At 43.0% G+C, this 21,847-nt stretch overlaps 1 long non-coding RNA gene across 1 annotated transcript in view; it reads right to left on the bottom strand.

The window, feature by feature from the left end:
- Nucleotides 1-536: 536 nt before the first annotated feature.
- Nucleotides 537-21,847, bottom strand: part of LOC146861325 (uncharacterized) — a 79,260-nt gene continuing 57,949 nt past the window's right edge. The window contains exon 2 of the long non-coding RNA XR_014978947.1: nt 537-3,525. This is a non-coding gene — a long non-coding RNA (uncharacterized LOC146861325). The remainder of the gene's footprint in view (nt 3,526-21,847) is intronic.

Genomic DNA, 21,847 nt, shown 5'->3' with positions numbered 1-21,847 from the left:
GGGGAGATTCTCCCATTTCCAATGATACCTCTCCCGTCTTTCTACGTGCTGAGGGGGCTGAGATAGGTTTCTGTGAAATTACGTCAGCGTGTCATGCACACTGACGTCATTTCACAGAAACGGGGGGGGGATCGAGAGCTTGGGAAGCTCTTCCACAGCTCCTGAGGCTTTTGGGGAGAAAAAGAAATCCCTCTGGTGCCTGCACCAGAGGGATTTCCTGTGCAATGGCGTTGGACACGCGGGAGCCATCCGACGTACATTAGCACTTATGCGTCGGACGTGCGGGAGCCGTCCGACGCATAAGTGCTAATGCAAGGGGTTAAAAGTGGTTGGCAATAAATAACCACTTGTAATTGCAGCGTAGGAGGGAGTGAAAAGTGCAAGCCGAACCTCATCTAAGGGCTGTATTATCTATACAGCGCACTGGCCATGTTTGCGCCAAGGCGTACCTTTCAAAAGGCACGCCGGGCGCAAATAGGGACAGTGTGCCATATTACAAATACAAATAACAAATAATGTTACATCAGTCTTCCATGTTCAGTGCTCAGACAGCAAAAGTGGTAATTTTATTAAATGTTTTTTTCAATATAGATGTTGTTACGTTCTTGGAAAATGTTTCTACTGAGTTATGAAATATTAACTATCACAGTAAGTTCCCTCTGGCACCAAGAAACAACATAAGCAATTAGATTAACACACTTATGCTAAATCATCACTGAAACAACATCTTTTGGAAACAGAATCATTTTGTTCCAACACATTAGATAATCAGATTCTAAATTTCAGGTATCAACTTACACTTATTATTTTGGATAAATTAACTCAATTCCCTGAATAAAAGGAGTCGTATTTTCATCAAGTACTCAAATGTATTTATGAATTTGCTTTATATGTTCATATATAATCAGATGTCAGGGATTTCCCAATTTAACACCCTCTGTGGAGCCCATTTGACATTCCATCCCCACATACTTTAGTTTATTTGGCGGGGAAGGGACCCAGTGGGCCAGCATCAGTTTTATCTCTGAGATGTTTGCAAACCTCCAGTGCTCCCATGTAGTGTTACTTTTCCTTGACTCTAGGTACTTGCCCTGCACAAACTCCATTTTGACCTTCCAACTCCCCACCTCCTACCTCAGTGCATTTGGGGGCAGGACTCCTGGAGGGCTGACATTGACTAACCTGCAATGCTTTCAAACCGGAGAGACCAAAAGAGCTCCCAGGAGCCTGAAGTCTCACTCCTGCCCCTGATTCCAGCTAGAGCTGGCTCGAGACCTTTAAACTCCCAAGGGCCACATGAATGAATTGAGTCCTTCTAACTCCTTACCCAGTATAGACCTCGCATTCCACATATACTCGTATCTCGGTGTATTTGGTGGACAAGAGATCTGAATTGCTCATATTGAGTCCTCCATAAGTGTCATGAACATAAGAGATCAGAAAGGGCTGCGGTGGTCCAGCGTCCTTTTTACCAGCTCTGATTCCAACTAGGGGCAGGACATAAAACATTCAAATAACCAGGGGCTGTGGCAAGCATTGCACTGCTTTGAGCTACTTGCCCTGGGTGAAGCCTTTTTGATATCCTACCTTCCCCCTCCATATCTTGGCGGAACTGGTGGCCAGTAGGTCTGAAGCGCTGACATTGGATGCTTTGTGCAGTAATCCTGCAAATTAGAGGCCGCAAACAGCTGTAGCAGCCTGGCGACCCACTCGCACCCTTGATTCCAACTAGAGGTGTGGTGTGAAACTGTAAAACACTGACATGTAATACCTGAATTCTCATATTTTTCCTGGTTGAAAGCCCTTTAATCCCCTCCCCCTCCATGCTTCAGTTTGGTGGCAAAGAAGCCAAGGGGGCTCACTTCAGCTCTTCTGTGATGTTTGTGATCATCAGAGATCACCAGCACCTTCATTGGCATGGAGTCTTGCTTCCACCCACGACGCTAACTAAGCGTAGAGCATGGAATATTTAAGCACACAGTGGCCACTCTCAGCATGCTTGGCTTTTGCCTATACGTACCCGTCAAACCTCAGAGAAGACAGGCATGGGGCTTATCCTTTCATTTAACTATTGGCTTCAAGGCACTGAACTAATATGAGGGTCTAATGGCAGCATTAAATATTTCCCCAGTCCAGTGAAGGTTTTAGCAACCTAGGGGCAGATCTACAAGAAACTAACGCAGCGTGGTGCCGCAAGTCATTTCGCTGCGCCGCGCTGTGTTAGTTTCGAAGCACTGGGATGAGACATATTTACAAAAATATTTCGCATCTCTGTGCTTCCCCCTGCGCTGGCGCACAAACTGCTGCCATGCGCCGGCGCAGGCACCCTTGCACCATGGTGCACGGGTGCCTGCATTGTGGGGAGATTGTTTTTGTGCAGGAAGGGGGACCTTCCTGCACAAAAACAATAAATTGAGGTGATTTCCTCTTCCAATGTGTGATGTAGAATGCAGCATGCATTGGAAGAGGAAAAAAACGCGGAGAAATGAAAACATTTCTCCTCGTTGCACCTCGCTATGCCACCCCTAGTGTGGCGAAGCATTCTGACGCATTTCCAGATTTACGATTTCTCGTAAATCTGGAAATGCATCAGTGGACTTGGGTGTTGGTTGGGAACTCTCAAAGCAACACCCATGTCACGCCCCTAACATGCAAAGTACCGCGTGAACAGGGGCAATATTTACAAACACAGGTTAAGTCACGTAGGGTGACTTTACCTGTTCTTGTAAATATCACTTAGCAGGCTGCGCCACCGGTGTGTAACGCAACGTGATGCACCGGCGGCGCAAAGGGCTTGTAAATCTGCCCCTAGGTTTTTAGTTTACATATGGACAGATAGGTTGATTACATTATATAGAGCACACTACATTATATGTTGCTTGACACATATATTTTTTGATAACGAGTGGCTATACCTAAGCATATTTTTAGACTGCCAAGCTCAAAGTGAGGGGAATTTTTATTTTCTAGCTACACCTTTGTCCAGTAGCCAAGGGCCCCACCTATCGCCTGAAAACATGAATTAGTTCATGCAAGCAGTCGAGACTCTATTGGCAAATGTTTCTAATAAAGCTAAGCGTGACACATTTTGCAATCAGTTAATGGTAAATAACAAATCCTTTTTCTAAGTCATCCCTGATGTTAAAACGAGGCCTACAAGTGAAGTCGGTGATAAGCCAAAAAATGAATCAGTTCTCAAAACAGTGGAGACACTTTGAAAAGACACAGCTTAGCTTTGCAAAACAGTGTAAAAGTATTTTGTCTCTCTTTGCTGATGCCTGCACTTAATGGAATGGCTGTGGACTTTCATTTGAGTAAGATTCGCAGAAAGGCTGGGCCCCAGAGTATCATCAGTGAGCTTCAGACTTGTTCTTAGCGATGAAGAAATGAACAGCTCCAGATTGTGGAAGATCTGACAACATCAGGGTCCATGCAAGTCTCTGCCCAAGAGGTGCTCAAGAAGATGGAGGAGTGCATCAGCTTATTTGTCTCAGCGTTAGTTGATACTCGTCTGAATTAAGGGAGCTGAAGAAAGAATGTAAAAAACAGGAAAGAAAATGGAGATGTCAATATGATGCAGATAGTAAGGAAATCTATAAGAAAGATCTAGAAATGTACCAGCACACAATCTGTAAGGCTAGGCTCAAAGATTTTGCAGATAAGATTTAGTTAGTCCTCACACCCTGCCAAAGAAATATATGCCCTAGTCAATTATTTCCTAAAACCTAATGTAGCAGGGACGCCCCCCACCCCGCATCATTTGGGCCCTAGGTTTTACTATTGTATCCTATGCAGATGACACCCAGATTGTTGTTTCCCTGTCACCCAATATTAACTCTACTTCAGAAAGACTAACTATTTGTCTGGAACAGGTGACTAGTTGGATGACGACTAGCGGTCTCAAGCTAAATGGGGACAAAACAGAAGTAATTGTAATTGGCAACAATCCATTGCTCTGGAATCAATTCCTCTGGCTCCCAGTCTCTCCTTCCAAAATCAGAAGTGAAAAGCCTTGGAGTCACCTTGAACAAAGACTTAAACATGGTCTCCCAGGCAAAGAAGGTGGCAGGGACCTGCTTCGGCCTTCGAAGATCCCTCAGGAAAATGCTCATATGGCTTCCTCTGGACTGCCAGAGGACTTTGGTTCAAGGACTCATACTTTCTTGCCTTGACTATGGCAACTCTCTTTACTTGGGTAGTCCACCTTATGTCGTCAAAGAGCTGCAGGTTAGTCAGGATGCCACGGCATGAGCCTTACTGGGCCTCCCTAAAACTCATTCAGCACGCCCGGCCCTTGCTCAAATTCATTGACTACCTGTTAGTAAAAGGATAGAGTTCAAAGTCCTATGCATTGCACACAGATTCAAACACTCACTTGGTCCATATATCCTGCAGCACCTCATCACTCCATACACAGCTCCTAGAGCTTTGAGATCAAACAACCTCTCCCTTCTTGCTGTTCTTAGAATTAGGAGAGCGAGCAGTGGGGGTTGCCCATTTGCTTATGCATCCTCTACACTTTGGAATTCTCTCCCTGTGAAGCTCAGATCAAACAAAAATCTGCTAAATTTTAGGAAGCAATTAAATACTCATCTTTTAGATAACTCTGTGCATTATCCTACTTTGTCTTACAAAGTAATAAATGCTGATAAATAACAGGGGTAATCCTATGGGCAGGTGCACCACCAGTGTTTGTAAAGCACTTACTGTGTGCACACTTTCTGATGATTGCAGTCACTATTACAAAATGTTATGCATATGGGGACATTTCACATGAAAAAAAGTAAGCACATAGTGGGTTCTGCCTGTCATAAGTATCAAATCTTAATTTACGTGGGTAGGTCAATATGAATCCACTTTGGCTGCAGTTACTTCATTTAAAGAATTACTATTCTTCTACTTGGAAAGGTGAGTGCTCTTGCCTTTTAAATGAAACAAAAACACTGAAATTCACAAGTTATATTTATTTGAAATAGCTATAACTCGAGCCCTGGAACAACTATAACTTGCGACTAGCACATGCTGTCATAAACTATGTAATTTCAGATGCCATCAGGGATGTTATCAATGCTGTCATTGTACATGTCATAATTGATTTAATATGTGAAGGCATAAGCAGTGCATGGTGAAGATGCAAGTTATAGTTACTTCAGGGCTCGGGTTATAAAGACATCAGTTAATTTTAAATGGTGAATTTCAGAGTTTATTTAATTTTTAAAATGTTATGTTGCAACTGGCAATGTCACCTAACTATAAATGACTTTAACCTTTCTTTTTTTCCAGTGAATTTCTAAGGTTTATTTGAATACCTAACTATAACTGTCACTTTAACATTTGGGTTTTTCAGTAAATTTCTAGGGTTGTTTGATGTCAGCCACTGTCAACATATAAAACTTATAGGTTTTCTCAAGGGGTCATTGTAATGTCTATCAATAAACAGTCAACTAATGCATTTATATTAAAACAACATTAAAAAAGTGTCAAACTCTTTCTTTTATATTCCTCAAGCCACATAATGAAGACAGAAGACATACTACAAGGGGCTCTTGCACCCATTGTAGGTGCTGGTAAAAGCCGACCACAATGTTTTGCGGTCGCGTGAGTTATAGTTGCCTGCACTAACTATAACGGGGGAATTTCATTGGTTTTTTATCAGTAAAATTTCCGCTAACTATAACATGTGTGAAACCTATGGTTTTTTCAGTGAATTTGAAAGGTTTTTTAAATGCTAATTCCTAACTATAACGTGTGTGAAACCTATGGTTTTTTCAGTGAATTTGTACGGTTTTTTAAATGCTAAGTTACTTTACGCCATTCGTGGCGTGCGCGCCCACTTAACGCAGTTCGTTCCGTGCGCGCACAGTAAGCACGCGGTGCGCTTCGCGCACCGCGCGCCCACTTTACGCAGTTAGTGCCGTGCGCGCACCGTGCGCACATGGAGGACATATGATGCACTTCGTTTTGAAAGGTAATATTTTAATTTTTCGTAATTTTTATAAGCCATGCACAAATGGTGCCCTTCGGGCACCATTTGCACACGGGGTGGACAGAGTGTGGATAATTTTTTTTAATTTTTTTTTTTTTTTAAATATTATAGTTTATCTCATCTGGTATAAGCAATGCACAATTGGTGGCCTTGGCCACCAATTGCACACGGGGTGGGGAGAGTGTGGATAATTTTTGATTTTTATATAATTGTTTACCGTACGCGTACGGTAAGCGTAATCGGCGAAATTAGCGAAAAAAAAAAAATTCCATTTTTGGCCTTGGGGGATCTTTGGGGACTCCCTCAACATGGCTATGTGTGTGGGAGCTGTCTAAACAGCCCCTTTACATGTTTTTGTGCATTGTATATTCATCATCACTCTCAGTGCGAGAGAGAAAATGGCGGCCGCCGCTTCCTGGTTTCGGCCGATTCGAATGTTTACTAAGATCTAAGAGCCAATCAGAATCGCGCTCGCGCACGCCACCGTACGCGTACGGTAAGCGTACCGTAAGCGCACCGTAAGCTGGCTCAGATATATATATTGATTTAAAGGCTATTTTCTCAGAATCTACTGAACAGATTTACACCAAACCTACAAAAGGCACTTCCTTGACCTGAGGACTACCTCTGCCAAATTTCAAGTAATTCTGTTCAGCCGTTCGGGCTGTAGCCCTGTCTAAAGGTCCTATGGAAAAATGCATGGGAAAAACGCGTTTTGGGACCCCCCTTTTATCTCAGCCCCCGCTTGACGAATCCCCCCGAGACTTTCAGGGTAGGAGCGGAGCGTAGCGCCCCACCTATTTTGAAAAATTCACAAGGATTCGTCGACCGGCGCCAAAGTTATTCAAAATAGAATGTTGCGGATTTCCTATGGAAACGTGGTCCTAACTATAACTACCTACTGGCGACCGCCAGTAGGTAATATATATATATATATATATATATATATATATATATATATATATATATATATATATATATATATATATATACTGTTAATCCACGGATCCTCGATGGATTTGCAAATTCACTAGGGATTTACAAGTCCAATTCAAAACATATAGGAAGACCACTGGAATACAAAGCGTTTTCTCCTATTTTATAGAGCAGATTCCCATATCTGGCTGCAAATTTGTGAACCTGCCTTGCTCTGATTAGATGGCACAGAAAAACTCCTGTTGAGCCCAACATTACCAAGCACGGTACACTGAGCATAATGGGGCAGGATGAGCCTGACCACTAGACCCATGTGCAGGGAGGCCCAAAAGGGACCTTCCCCCCTATTATTAAAATTAATATTTCAAAAAATGATTTTCATCAAGGAACTTGCTTATGCTGTGCCGAATCTGTGAATCATAGACTCTCACTGGGTCACAGGAACCTTCCTAGAGTCTCAAGATTTGCGAATCAGGCACAGAATTCAATCATTTAAAAGATAAAAGGTAGTACTCTACATATGTGCTTGGGCAATCCCACTGCGCATGGCCTTTGGACTGGTTAAATCTTATATGCACTGTTGACGTGTTCTATTGTGGACTTTGTGTGCCAATAAGAAGGAATGATGGGTTTGGCCTCAGAGATGGAACTTTTTAAAGCATGCTCAAAAACATAAGGGAACTCTTGTAGAAACGACATTGCCAGATCAAAAAGTAATTTTCAGATCCCGATCAAATTTTGACGTGCTGCACATTTTTCTGATCTTTATAACTGCTACATTGCATAACAGTGTACACGGCGAAGGAGGCGAGCACTGAACACAAGGAGGAGCACCACCTTTGATGTAAGTGTGACTACAAGGGGTCTCTCCTAGCCCACGGCCATTTTGAGCATGACTTAAGGGTAAACTCGTATATCCCAAGGATTCTCTTGTGTAAATTCCTCAATGTAAAATTTAGGATACAACACACCTACTACCTCGATTGGAGTAGTGGGTACCACTACAGATACTGGGACCGGGAGTGTCCTGATGAAGGCCGACGTGACCATTAGATTGGGCACATGGTAAAGGCCGAAACATGTTGACCACCGGGCAGCAAGGAGGGGCGTAAGGGGCTCATTATAACTCCCTAGTACCACCATCCTTCACGTTTTTAGCCCTGACCGGGGATCCAGGAATAAAATAGATTTAAGGATACCTCCGAGTTAGTTATAAGATACACCACTCTGCACCTTCACCTCCACTGTTCCCAGTCACATTTTGGAAATATTGATTTCTTCTCTTCTGTATGTTGTGTTTGTCTTCCCCTACCCTATTGCCCCACCCTAGGCGTTGGCTGTGCCAGGGTGTTTTGTAAGCAATCCTATGATGAAGCACGTCACACTTCGGTGTGTGTGAGCTCAGTATTAAAACACATAGCACGTTTCCACATTATATCACAACACCACTTGCGTTTACTCTCTACTCCTCATAGCGTGTTGAAGTATTTGACTGGGGGTTCGGAGTAGGTGAGCACCGTACCCTCTACCCTTCTTTTGTGTGTGAATTCAAAAAAAGTAGTACATCTGCACTCATTTAAGGAGTACTTCCATGTGTAAAGATTTACTATTTCTTGGTATACCAGTCATTATACTATTTAAGTTTCTGCTCAAAAGAGTTAACAAGATTGAAAGTTCTTAGTGAAATTAAAACATTAAGAAAAATTGCCATATAGATAGCAGACCCAACTCAGCACCCAAACACCTAACTGCCAAGCCAAGAATGCATTTGGTGGGTGTCCCACCCCAAACACCCACCTGAAGCTGTGCCCCTGTCTGTTCCACCTGGGCCTGATAGTTCTCCCTGGCAACTAATGACTTCTGTCAAGTACAACACAAGGGCCTGGAGTGCCTGTCTTGGGTCACTTATTTGAAATGTATGTCACTGCACACACGCTTCTTCGTCTCTTCAACGAGATGCCTAAATGGTAGCATTGTAAAATTCTTGCTTTTAGGCAGAGCTCCATGTTTTCATTCTTGCTGAAAACTCTATGTTATCAAGTGACTGACGGTCCCAAGTACGAGTTGCAAATAGAGGTGTGCAACAAATGAATAGGGAGAGATGAGAAAAGGTTATGACTTGGCTCTAAGGGTCCATGAATGAGTCAAGCCATTAAAATGTTTGGCATGTTTATTGTGCAACAAACATATTGCAAAAATATTATACAATTTCTTCAAAATTTAATAAAATAATATTCCTTTAACATGGGGAAGCGTTTCACTTTATTACATCAGATCTTGGGCCATATGTAGAAAGCAAAATTGCGATCGCAAACGCCGAAATTCGCCGAATTTCGGCGTTTACGATCGCAATTTTGCTAAGTGGTATGTAGGAAGGTAAATCTGCGTGCAAAATAAGGAATCGCTAAATTTGCGATTCCTTATTTTGCAATTGCATTTAAGGAGTCGCAAATTTTGCGATTCCTTAAATGCAATGTAAGAAGCACCAAAAAAGTGCAATTTGGCCTTAAGGAATCGCAAATTACCACCAACTACAGGTTCAAAGTGACATGTGGTGCACACACGTCCTTAGGGCATGTATGTGTGCCACATGTGCACCCATGCTCATTTCAGGGGTGCAACAGGGTGTCCTTTTGACACCGTGGCACACTTGAAATTGCATTCTCAATTTGCGATTCTCTAATTGAGAATCGCAAATTGAGAATGTCTACCCATTCATTCCTATGGGCCTCTAGGCCCATAGGAATGAATGGGAAGGTATTTGCAATTTGCAATTAAGGAATATGTAGGATTCGTAAAATTATTTGCTAATCCTACCTACATTCCGTTTTTCAATTCTCTAATTGCGATTCCCTAAAAATTGCAATTAGAGAATCGCAAAATACGTTCTACCTACATATGGCCCTATATCACTTCATAGACAGACGTTTTTTAAAGAGATAGTTGTTAAACATAAACATTAGAAACATTAATGGTTTGCTGGCCACACAAAGACATTACCATTGGTGAACTATAAGGCAAATAAGTAGTCTGTAAACCCAAAACATGGGTTAACCCCTTCCATGCTGCGCAAATTCCGCCGCTGTGCTGACGGAATCTTGCGCGGGCGTGGTCATGACGGAACGGTTCCGTCATGAGCACAGCTCAACCGTGGCTCATGACGGAACCGTTCCGTCATGAGCACCGAAGGGGTTAAATTCTTATTATGATGTTACATTACAATCTATTAGATCAAACATAAGAGGTGCTAGTACAGGGACATCCTGAATTCAAGAATTTAAAAGGGCTCTCGTGTGGTAATAAAGAAATAGGAGGCTTTGTGAAATAAAATGTTTGCCAACGATCATACAATTTGGATGAGCAGGGAAGTCATATTGCTTCCAGGTTATTTGGATTTACATTTGTGAATTCAGCCACCAGATGGGTATATCTGTCTCTCTCTCTCACTCTCCTGGTTTAGATCTAAAGTCATTGGTTTATTTCTAATTCTTGAAAGTAAAACCAACACGGACATATAAGACCTGACCCAGGGCCCCCAGACCCAACTAACAAGCCAGTGATCCTTTTATTCGTGGGTGCCACACCACAAACACCCCCCCCCCCATAGCTAGGCCCCTAATGCTCATGCAACACCTATGGAACGCCCCCTTGATGCAAAGTAAGGCAGCTCATTGCTTTACTTTGGGTCACAAACAAATGCAAATCATGATTTGCGTTAGGTTGTAAATCTCAGCATGGAACTTTGCATTGGGCTCTGTTGAAAGGTAACGCAAACTAGACACAAGCTCCTTCTAAGTCTGGACCCATGTGTTTTGGATCTGAGGCACACATATCTGGCAGGTTAATGCAGCTAATGCTGGTATATGCACGTATTCAATATTTATTCAAGTTTTGAACCTTAACAGAGGGCTGTATGGATCTCTATATCTGTGACTGTAAAGCTTCCATTACCTCTCCTTGTGCTTTTCTCTCACAGGTCAGTCCTGTTCGGCAGATAGATACAAATCATAAACGTCATACCAGCATCACACAGTAGACAATGAAATGTCATTGCTAAATCATGCCCTATTGATGGCAATTGGCCTATCTGTTCTCACCAGATTCTGATTATTGTAAAACTGCAATGTTGCTTGCTGTTTGCCTACCAAACTTACCCAGCATCTCGCCTACAGGACTGACTGCTCATAATTCAGCTCTTACCATCACATATGCATGTGCAGCAACTCTGGTTTAGAGCATATATCATTTTTCAGCTGCACATATCACCCCAGCTCAAAACTCTCCACAGGTCCTTCCATTCAGTTAATTGTTTTAAGTCTGTACCACCTGCATCCACCACATTTCCGATCTACCATCATTTGAGTTTTGTGTATATTCAGCAGTGCTCTCCACGCAACAATATCATCAACCCCATTTATTTCAGGCACACCTACATATAGTCATCTTGACGCTGCACACACTAGATAGAACCATGCAACCTTGTGCTTACACTCATGCCTAGTATTCATACAATTGCCATGGCATTTCCAACAGCTGTGGTTTCTTTATGAGGGCATTGGGGCATTGTTCCCCTGCGCCCTGGCCCCATATTAAATGATTAATTTTCCATTTATTAGCCACAGCAGTGTGCGGCATGGCCCAGGTAAACATTGACATAGGGGCGGAGTCGGACATGGGTGGGGGTGGAGCTTGACTGGTGGTTGAGTGAGTGTGACGATGCTGGGACGCCTTGGGGGAAGGGCACATGTTGGGTTGGATGGGTGTTTCACTCTGGCCATTCCGACATGCGCACTTAAACCCTCGCCTACCTGCAATGATAGGTGCCCCGGGGTGGATTATATCCAAAGCCAAAGGAGCATTGGCAGCCCCTGACCGAGCCAATCTTCACGCTGTTCTCATGCTGTTTACGGCAGAGGAGCAGTGGGAGGATTGGCTCAGGAGTCCCCGGGGTGGGGCTGTAGCAGGGCTGAGTTGGTGAACAGTGAATTTTCGTGCACGCCTGGAGGCCGTGTCCGGACTGGACGGTGAGTGTTCCTGCTCATTTTTGTATCTAAAAGTGCCTTCCTGGTGCCTCGGTCTGTGTAGCCCCAGCCCTGCTTAAACACATTGACCCTGTGTTTTGTCGCCTCCAACATGTATGAAAGGCCTAGGATTACCGACTGGGGCGAGAGAGGGGTTTGTAGGCCATGGGTCGCATTTCCTTGGCGCTGCCATGGCTGTGCCTGGGATTGCAAGAAAATAGAAAAAGTTATTACTTGCTGAATTTGCTAATACATTCTTTATGTTTTACAACTGACCCAGATATAAAGTGAGCGGGCTTTAATAATAATCTCTCAAACCATTTTGCACATTTTTGTCATGTTCTCCCTGTCACTAGCAATGCTTGGGGCAACCAAGTGGCAGGCTTCTATCTTCACTTCGCCCTCTCTCGGTTTATTAAGTGGAGTCATTTTAACAATTCAACACATTACATTGTTAGTTGATGTGGTATCACACACTTGTGAATGCTCTCAAAACACAGGAAATTACATCATGCAGAGCCTTTAATCCCGATGATCGGCTCGAGCTTGCTGTATGGTAAGGACCAGTGGCAGATAAAGGCATCAAAATCTAAAACTCTACTCACTTTTAAAGATCAGCAATGAGATGGATTAATTCAAACAAAAAGGAAGCAAAGCAGGCCGGTGAGTCTGCAAGCGGCAATACACCATCAATCATTGCCGCCCATGTCAGGAGGCTGACTGTGGTAAAGGATGATGCACAGTCCAGCTGCATAGATAGAATAATCCTTTATTGAAGCTTGGCTCTAGGATAGGTGAGTAGGAGAAGCTAGAAGGTCGGTTGGGGAGATGGAGAACCACGCCTCCGCTCTTACCTGAGGCTTGCTGGCTCCTGACTCCTGGCTCCTCCTTCCCCTGAGGCCGTGCAGACGAACGTGTACGGTGGACGCGGCGGTTAATGGCGGACGGCAACGGCAACGACAGCGGAAAAACTCGGCGCCCAGATCCCCGTTCATGACCGCGACCGCTACTGATTGTGTTGCTCGCTGTTAGATGCTCATTTTTGGCTTCACGACGACGACGACAACTATTGCAAACTTTGGGCTTCGTGGCTGACTGTAATGTGGTGATGCGATGCTGTGAGCGAGGCAGCAGCTTATCCAGCCGAGTGCAGAGTGTATTCCAGCGTTGTTGCTCCTCCCAGTTGTCGGGCAGGCTCTTCTCAACCGGGGGGCTCTACAACGTATCAAAGCTGCTTCTCTCAGTCGGATATTTCCTATGGCAGCAGCACGCAGTGAGTTGGTCATTTCTGATTATTTCTGATTATTCCTGTTTCGGACCTGTTACCACGTCGGTTTGTGGCTTGTGGCTTGCTGCTCGAAAGTAACCCTGCTGAGGGAAGGCGGTATCCTCATTGCTTGATTCTTTGGACTTTCAGACCCTGGGGATCTTCACTTTCAGGAGAGGAGAGGAGAGGAGAGCGGAAAGAGCGGACCCCTAACTTTAACTGCACTCTAGTTGGTCTCTGTTCCTGAATTTCCTTTTTTTTTTTTTATTATTTTTTTTTTTGCTCTGTTTTGTTCAATATGGGCAAATTGCTTAACACACGCAAGGCTAAAGTTCTCCGCCTTTAGGCTAGAGAAGCCAAAAATGCAGCCAAATTATTGAGCAAAAGTGCCAATAATACTGTCAGTTTGGATGCAGCTGAGGGTGATGCAAGAGTGAAAATCAACAGCTCTGGGAGCTCAGAGGAATTGGAGGTATCTCTGGGCGAATCCCTAACACTGGATGCAGAGCCCCCGCATAACGCAGAGGAGGCCCCTTTAACTCCCATTTTAGACCGTTCATCTAAGCAAGACAGAGTCATGGATGCGTGGAAGGGGACCAAACCATTTCCTCTTTTCGACAAAAAAAATCCAGTGCCCTCTTTAGATTCTGCATTCCAAACTTCCTCTTCTCATTCCTCAGATTCCCCAAATAAGCCCAATCCTTCAGTACTCTCAACATTTTCATCATCTTTATTAAAAGAGAAAGAGAACTCCTTGACGCACCCTCATAAAGATAGTCTCTCAGAGGCTTTCTCTCTGGAAAGTACGGCCACAGCTCCATTATTGACCGACAAACCGCTAGACACTCCTGCTGATTCTGTTAATGTGAGTCCTCCCGGCTCTTTAAGTCCCTTGCTAGATCTCGACACCAAGACTGTAGGGGAGATCCAGATGTCAGTTAAAGACATGCTAAATTTGATTCTTGATGAAGTTCGAGAACTAAAGAGGGTTCAAAGGGCAGAGCTTGCTTCAATTAATCAACGGCTGGAGAAAATGGAGGCTCTCTTTTCTACATTTCCGGTTCGTCTTCAAGAGGCCGAAACCCGTATTTCAAGTTTGGAGGATCAGATGACGGAGGTTAAAAAAGATGCTAAACATCTTTCTGTGTGTACACGTTCGTTTGAACACAAATTGGACGATTTGGAAAACTATAATCGCAGATCGAACCTTCGGATAGTTGGGGTTCCAGAAGGTCTTGAAGGCTCTAATACGGTGCAATGGGCAACATCCTTTTTAAAATCTAAAGTGATCCCCGACTATGAAGGTGATTTAACTATTACTCGTGCTTACCGCGTTCCTGCTCAGCCCTTTCCAAATTCCTCCCTTCCTCGAACATTGTTACTAAATTTTTCGGATATCCGGGTCAAAGAGACTATCCTTTCAACGGCAATTCAGAAAAGACAATTTTTTGTTACTGAGACTGTCAAATGCCGTATCTTTTCAGATATGTCTGCCTCCGCCGCTCGGAGAAGAAAAGAGTTTGTTCAAATGTTGGGGCTGTTTAAAGCTAAAGGGGCACAAGCGACGATCGCTCAGCAGTCCAAGCTTAAAGTGTTAGTCAAAGGCAAATTCTTTATGATTTCCGATATATCAGCGGCACAGGATCTCCTCAAGGAGATTTCATCCTCCTAAATTAAGGTTTCCTTTTTTTTTTTTTTTTCAGTAGGGGGGTCTATTTGCGCTCCTAATACTATTAGTCCTATCCTAGAAGTGGACCCGGGGTCAGGGAGGGGTCAGATGAGTCTGTGGGAGTCCGCAACTCAGGCAGCCTAGGGGGTGTTAACAGGTCGCCCCAATGGAGTGGGTTAGGATCCTTTGGTCAGCGTGGAGGGAGGTAGCTAGGCCATTGGAGGGTGGGGTTCGGGGGGGTGGTGGGGGTGGTGTTGGGGTTGTTTGGGGTGTGGGTGGTGGTGGGTGGGTTGAAACAAGAAGGAAATTGATGGTGTCTGATTATTTTTACCTATTTTTCCATTTGTCAGCATGTATTCATTGTATTCAAGGGGCACAGAGTGGTTCGGTGTTAATTTTCTTTAGTCAATTTAATTTTGATCTCAATGTCTAACAAGGAGAGTTTGAAGTTGCTTTCTCTTAATGTTAATGGCTTAAACAATATTAAGAAAAAGCGCGCTATGGAAGTTTGGTTAAAGGCTGAGAATCCCTCCGTTATTTTGTTACAGGAGACTCATATTCCCTCTTCCAAGCTAGATGGGTTTTCAATGCTCAAATCCTGGGCTTCGTTTCGGTGTTTCGCATCATGCGATGTATCTCAGCGAGGGGTGGCAATATTCTTGAATAAGAACTTACGTGCTGATATTATTCAATCAGAACAGGGAGGCTCAGGACGTTGGTGCTGGGTCTCATGTAGAGTTAAAACTAGGCAGAGACCTTTTATCTTTGTATGTTGTTATGGGCCTCTAACAGACGATGCTAGTTTGTATGAAGACTTGTTTCAATCCCTATTGATGGTGTCAGGTGATATTGTGATTGGCGGGGATTTTAATGTGCTAATGGACCCGCATTTGGATACATCATCTCAATCATCCAAACAACTTAAACCGAAAGTCTTTCAAACCATTTCACATTATATCAAACTATTCGATCTTTCTGATCACTGGCGGGTAGATAACCCCTCTAAAAGAGATTATACTTGCTGGTCGGGTAGATTCAAATCCTCATCCCGTATTGATTTTATTTTAGCTTCACGCAACCTTAAGCTTGGCTTTTTCAATACGGCGTTCAACGTATTCTCAGACCATGCTATGCTTATCAGGGAATTCATTTTTGGGGATATCAGAAGATCCCCTAAAAGATGGGTCCTCAATAGAGCTCATCTTAATGATGATAAATGGGTCTCTGAATTAAAAAACAAGATTAAAGACTTTATAACTCTTAATATGGGTACTGCCCCCATAAGTATTATTTGGGATGCCCTAAAGGCCTTTATTCGCGGAATCATCATAGGGAAAGATGCGGCCATTTTAACTGCATCCAGGGCTCAAATTAAACTACTGGAATCCCGCATACATACACTCAGCGTTCAAAGGCAACAAAATCCCTCACGATTGGTTAAAGAACAATTAAATGAAGCTAAACAAAAATACACCACTTTTTTATATGAGCAGGGCGAGGCATTTTTTCGTACTCAATTTCAGAAAATATATGAAGAAAGTAATTTCACCGGGAGATTCTTGGCCTGGCAGGCCAAGGAACAAGCAGCATCTAATCTAATTCGGGAGTTAAAATGTCCGGTCTCGCATCAATCTACAACCGATCCAGATAAGATAGGTGCGATAATGCATTGTCATTATCAAAATATATATTCTCATCAGCTTAAAATTAACCAGTCTAATTTAAACTCCTTTTTACGGCAGGCTGTGATCCCTTCTCTTTCCCACTCCGAAGAATTAACCATGGCAGATGGATTTTCTTTGGAAGAGATAGAGGCGGTGGTAAAAGATCTTCCATCAGGGAAAGCCGCTGGTCCGGATGGACTACCCGCAGAGTTTTTTAAGGTTTTTTTTCCCTCTTTTTCAAATTTGTTTCTACTTTTGCTTAACTCTATTTTGTCTGGAGCCTCAATTCCCGACTCTTTCCGCGAGGGCACTGTGGTCAGCTTTTTGAAGAAGGGGAAAGATGCTACCGATCCTAATTCATATCGTCCCATTACCCTTTTAAATTCGGATTACAAGATCGTCACTAAATTATTGGCTATTCGATTTAATCGAATTTCTTCGGATCTGATTCATAAAGACCAAAACGGTTTTATTACCGGTAGACAGCTCATGACTAACACTCACTATCTGGCAGAAGCTTTGGATTACTTTGAGACACGGAGGATCCCTGCACTTATTTTGTTATTTGATGCAGAAAAAGCTTTTGATTTGGTGGTTTGGGAGACACTTTTTATTATTTTGCAGCACTTTTATATTCCATCCAACGTTATTAACTTCATTCGTAATCTTTATTCGGGTGCTAAAGCTAATATTATTATTAATTCACATTCGGTTGGATCAGTTTCAGTTAATCGTGGAACCCGTCAGGGTTGTCCCTTATCGCCGATTCTTTTTGCTTTTTTTATCGAACCCCTCGCAATAGCTATTCGAAAGTCTGCAGAGATCTCACCCCCAATTCCATCTATGTCGAAGATAAAACTTTATGCTGACGATATCATGTTACTCATTAAATCCGATTTGCAGTCTCAAGCTCAGGCATTTCAGATTTTTTAGAAATATGAGTCTTTTGGGGGTTACCGGATCAATAAAAAAAAGACCGAAATACTGATTTGTGGCAATCACATCCCAGAATTATATCCGGATCTACGTGGCTGTATTAATAATAAACCTAAAAGATATTTGGGGGTGTTTTTTTCCTCTTCAGTTAAAGATCTTTTCGGTTTGAATTTTGTTCCCCTTCTTCAAAGGGTTCGCTCGATGCTAACTCGCTGGAATAAATTACCTTTATCAATACTGGGTAGAGTCGCCCTGATTAAAATGTCTATTTTACCATTATTTAATTTCCTGTTTTCAACAACTCCGTGTTTTCTCCCAGGTTCATTTTTTTCGAAAATAGAATCCTTATTCTCAAGCTTTCTGTGGTCACATAAAAAGCCCCGGATTGCGATGACTACTCTTTATGATGGTTTAGATAATGGTGGTCTTGCACTTCCAAACATTAGAGATTATAATAACGCCTATTTTGCTCAGTACCTAACTTGTTTCAAGGTCCCTACTCCGAACCCAAAGGACTATATTAGTTTTTTCTTCGATTTAATTTTTTCAGAGAGTCAAATATCCTCCCCTCTTCAAATACCTAAATCCCCAAAATTGGTTAGGTATAAAATAATAGCTTGGTTTTTTATGAAGCGTTCGGCCATGATTAGTAGATACTCTCTCTCTCTTTTTAATACCTCCTCTTTGCTGATTAATTTACTCTCCTCAAGAGGGCAGGGGGTAAGCTCACATTTAATGCACTATTGGACTAAGGCCGGCTTTAGCAAAGTGGCCGATTTTCTACATTATTCCAGGTGGTTAACTCAGCCCGAGATGCGTTTACTACTTTCAGGAAATTTTTTGTTGGCCGGGTCTTATAATATAATTTATAAACTTTTGCAGCAGTTTGCTCCCACCTCCTTTACTCAGACTTCCCCTTTAAACAACGATCTTTTTTTCAATAGTACTTTAATAAGGAAACCTGGTGAGTGGAAACGCCATCTTGCCCTGATTAAACAAGACGATCTAGGATCCAAAGCAGTTAAAAAATGGTGGGAACACGAAAAACATGTTTTATCTTTAACGACGTGGCGGACTATTAATAAATATAATTTTTCCACAGTAAGGGGAGCCAATTGGCGTAGAATGATATTTTTTGGGAAATGGCTCCTCTATTATACCCCGGCGGTAATTGCCAAAATGTTTAGTAATTATATACCGATCTGCTTTCGCTGTCAAAGTTTCGCCCCCGCTAACTGGACACACGTCATAGCTGAATGTTGTATGGTCAAAGAGTTCTGGGTAGATATTTTTGCTTTTTTATGTTTTATTTTTCATATCCAGATATCTATAAATTCCAACTTGATGCTTCATGGCTTTGATCAGAATCTTAATCTCTCTGTCTCACTCGCTAAACTTCTATTCATCTGCATGGCAGTGGCCAGATCATTGCTACTTCAGAATTGGCGATTAACTCAGACACCATCTTTTTATGAATGGTTACGTAAAATGCGAAGAGTTAAGATTAGTGAGCGTAACTATGCGGCGAGGATTAGAGGGGGGAGAAAATTCGAAAAAATATGGGGAAACTTTTTTTGACCCTCTTCTCATTAAGGTTATTTTTAAAATTGTTTTTGTTATTTGAGAAGGATCTTGGTTCATTGTATCTGAGATGTTTTGGTTTTCGTAACTTTATACTTTCTGTATTGAACTTGAATGCTGTATGACACCTTTCAGTTTCAATAAAAAAAAAAATTTAAAAAAAAAAAAGGAGAAGCTAGAAGGTACAGATGCAGCCCCACCAGGAGCAGGCTCCTAGCAGCTCAGCCTGAGATGACCAACTGACAATCTAAGCACAGAGAGGCACTCAGGCATTCTATGATGTCATGGTACATTCCAACAGAGCAGTACAATGGGGAATAGTAGAGAAGTATTTACTACACATCCTCCTTCCTTGGGGAACAACAGCAGAAATAAAGAGAAATACAAGTAAGATACCTCAGAAATGACATTAGAATGAATTGAAAACATTGAGATGCAAATATCTACTGGTGTAGTACATGAAGTATCAGGAATAACACTGGCATGAAAAGAAATGCATTAAAATGCAAAACATCATTGAATACATTAAAATTGCAAATGTCCTTACTACACGCCCCAACCCCCTCCTCCTCCCTTAGGGAAAAAGAGAGAACAAGACACGACATAGGTGGGAAAAAAAACAAATGCAACAGAGAAGGGTGGTCACCCCCACAACCTCCCCATAAACAGGTACACCACAGGGAAGTCACCCTGGCAAACAAAGGTGGGGATAAACTGCCCTTACAACTTCCCATAAAGAGTACAACAGAGGGTGCTGACCCTTGGGACTGAAAAACAACATCCCCAAGAGAAGCTAAAGCAGAGGACATGAGTTACTCTAGATAACAGGAAGAGTGCAACCTCCCCAAGAAGGGTACATCAGAGAGTAAACGCTCTGGAAAAGAACAAAAGTTCCTTTGATTAGGGTAGACGGCATGCTGACACCGAAATTTAGGATTAAAGTCCGTTAAGGGTAACGGAGGAAGTCTAAACACTAGAGAGAAGCTTCTCACTCAAAGTCCTACGAACGTGACACCCTTGGCCACGAGTTCCATGCAGGTGGACTTCGACCAGAGCATAGTGTCAACATGAAAGGATACCCCATGGGTAGTAACCCTTGGAACTGACAAAACAACCTCCCCCAAAGTAGGGAATAGCACAGGGTACTCACCCTGGAAAATGACACAAGCTCTCCTAAGTAGGGTACACCACAGGATAAACACCTTAGAAAAATACACAACCTCCCCAAAGTAGGGTACACCACAGGATAAACAACTTAGAAAATTACACAACCTCCCCCAAGTAGGGAACACTACAGGGTACTCAACCTGGAAAATTACACAACCTCCCCTAAGTAGGGTACACCACAGGGTACTCACCGTGGTAAACTCCACAACCTCCACTAAGTAGGGTACACCACAGGGTATAACATCACCCTAGACAACTACCATCTACATAACAACTGACCTCCCCAAAAAAACTGGGTACTGACAAATCACCCAACCTCCCCATACCAGGGTACGCCATAGTGTATAGGTCACCCTAGAAAACTGGATAGGGTCACCAACCGCCCCCACAACCTACACCTAAAAGCGAAAAACAGTATTTAGTAATGAAAACAAAAAAAGATATGCACTCCGGTGAGCGATCTCTCACCCGAGGTCTTCACCAAAGTTCCTGGGCTGTTGGTATTACAGTTCAAAGACTCAGCGGTGTCCAGATCCAAGCACAAAAGTTTGAATTGCTTTGAGGAACTGTGTAACGTTGTCTTCATTACCTTGGTCATGTGGCTAAGGATTCGTTGCCCTGGTCAGTGATTTTTTAAAAGAATGCCTCTATAGCATACTAACTTGAAACTCATCATTTGTTGAATGTTTGCAAGGGGTACAAACAATCTAAACCAAAATGCAGTGGACCAGAGCATTTTGTACGAGACTTCAAAGACTACGCGGTTGGCAAGAGTTTACACCACAACGTAGCAGATTGGCAAGATGGCAGGACGCAGCATAGGCTGCACCGGGTGGCTCTCAGCACGTAAGTGCTGGTAATAAAAAAAACATCGGCATAGGAGCAGCAAACCTCCATCGACGTCAGAAAGGCCACGGAACTCCTCCTCGCGGCAGGTGAGCTTGCATTACCCTGCTCGCACACGGTTTTAAATAATAAGCACAACAGTTTAACTGTCTACAGCAGCGCGGGAAGAAGGGGTCAAGAGAAACCACAAATCGAACAAAAACAATAAAAAGTGCCTAACCACACATGTGCAACGCCGGTACCCAAATAGAAATTCTCTGGGACTGTTCAGAAGCTGCACAAAAGTATAAACAGCCGCTGCACACGAAACATGTCCCAAGCACGCCATGCCAAACAGAGCCATACATTGCTACTTCATCACCAACCTCTGCATTTTTCGACCAAGTGTAAAGTCTCACAGGGATGCCGGTTTTCTCACAGGTTGAATAAATGTTGCTCACCGCAAGATGCTCAGACTGTCACGATGCCCCACCCAGTAATTTACTAAAACGACAATTCTCTGCAATGGCTGTTGGCTTCTAAGTATGAAGGCTGTAAAGTTTTGCTTCATGAAACACAACTCGCTGTCAACACACGTCGCTGGTGCCAATTCCTAAGCACCAGTTGCTGCTGGCAATCAAACTCAGAAGGGTGACTCATGACTGTAGCAAGGCCAGCAGGGCAAGAGTAACATTTCCCAGACAACAGGATGGCAGCAATCACCACAGTAGCTGCGCGAATACCAGCAGTAGAAGGTCAAACGACCTGGGCTGCAGGCTGTCCAGATGATGAGGG

This window comes from Triturus cristatus, chromosome 3_1 (genome assembly GCF_964204655.1).
Source record: "Triturus cristatus chromosome 3_1, aTriCri1.1, whole genome shotgun sequence".
Taxonomy (NCBI): domain Eukaryota; kingdom Metazoa; phylum Chordata; class Amphibia; order Caudata; family Salamandridae; genus Triturus; species Triturus cristatus.
The sequence above is the reverse complement of the archived record's forward strand: the minus strand, read 5'-3'. Positions and strand labels throughout refer to the sequence as shown.